This window comes from Penaeus monodon, chromosome 31 (genome assembly GCF_015228065.2).
Source record: "Penaeus monodon isolate SGIC_2016 chromosome 31, NSTDA_Pmon_1, whole genome shotgun sequence".
Lineage (NCBI taxonomy): Eukaryota > Metazoa > Arthropoda > Malacostraca > Decapoda > Penaeidae > Penaeus > Penaeus monodon.
Genome location: NC_051416.1, coordinates 18,695,666 through 18,696,852, shown reverse-complemented (window position 1 = coordinate 18,696,852; position 1,187 = coordinate 18,695,666). Strand labels below are relative to the sequence as shown.

Genomic DNA, 1,187 nt, shown 5'->3' with positions numbered 1-1,187 from the left:
TACGAGAGAGTTAATAAATGGACCCAGGTGCGCAGTTAACAACCAATTTCGAAACAGCCTGAACAGACCCCTCCATTCTACTGGCCTTGCCTCAGTCCCTCGCCATCTTCGCCCCAAACGCCTCACGTGCGTTGTGTCTGCGCGGCCGTTCCCTAGATTAAACGCAGGGAATGATTATGGGAGTAGTGTTGCGTTATGCTGGACAAAGTCGTTGGCAGGTGGAGTGAGCGTGCGCAGTAGTTTTCGAAATCGAAGACTGGCTTGTATTGAAAGTATGAGTGAGAATGGAAGATTTCTTGATGAAGGATATGGCGTTCAATATACTTTGTAAGATTTTTTTCACATTCAGATTGCATATTTTACATTATGAAATTATTCATTTCCATTCATTTCTTCTCTGCATTTTTTGCAGTGAGCTCTGTTGAAGACCGGTCTGTAGAACGACACCCGTCAACAGCGAGATGTCCTCACCGGAACGAGAGTAGAAGCTGCAACTGGTAAGGCTGTTCTGTGTGCTACAAGTACTTCTTTCGGGGCACTTTTGGTAAAGCAACTCGGGTGGCTCCATAAGGTAAGCATATATGCATGTTCCAGAAACAAGTTTGATCTTTTACCTTAAGAACAGCGGAGCCTGCCTCTAAACAATATATATAAAACCTTCCTGCCATACGGTTCATTACATTCGTGAGGCTCGCCTCACACAGTTTCCCAAATGCTCAACCGCAGTAGTATCTCTAAACTGCCATTTCTTTAGTGACAGGTACACATGTGCTCTAACCTGCCTGCCACCCGGTATTGGCGATTTTTTTTTTTTGGCAGACAAGCAACCATTTCACCCTTTACCCACCTTGCTGCCCTTGTCCTCCTCAGGTTGTCCATTGAAAAGTATCCTCCTGTCATCTAATACTTCGAAGCCACCATGACATAGCACGCAAAGCCAAGCCCCTGCCCTTAAAACCAGCACAAATACTCGGCCTTCACACTCAAACTCGGGGCTCAAACCAGACCTGTCTCCTCAAGGCTGGCTTCAGGGCGGATTCTTGCGGCAGGAGTCGGGTTCCGTTGGCTCCTGACGCTGCGGCTGGGAGGCAAACGGCAGCAAGGTCTATGTAAATGTTAGGTTAGGGAAGCAAAAGTGCTAACGTGTGTGTGTGGATTGGTAAGGGCTGTTATTAGTATAAGTAAAC

At 46.8% G+C, this 1,187-nt stretch overlaps 1 long non-coding RNA gene across 3 annotated transcripts in view; it reads left to right on the top strand.

Moving 5' to 3' along the window:
* LOC119592847 overlaps nucleotides 1-1,187 on the top strand; it is a 3,294-nt gene that overhangs the window by 1,240 nt on the left and 867 nt on the right. Inside the window, exons 1-3 of one of the 3 annotated variants that reach the window (XR_005230483.1) lie at nucleotides 38-218; nucleotides 413-497; nucleotides 871-1,109. This is a non-coding gene — a long non-coding RNA (uncharacterized LOC119592847). Of the gene's footprint in view, nucleotides 1-37; nucleotides 273-412; nucleotides 498-870; nucleotides 1,110-1,187 lie in introns of those variants that run through there. The other 2 variants (XR_005230482.1, XR_005230481.1) reach the window with 2 other exon arrangements.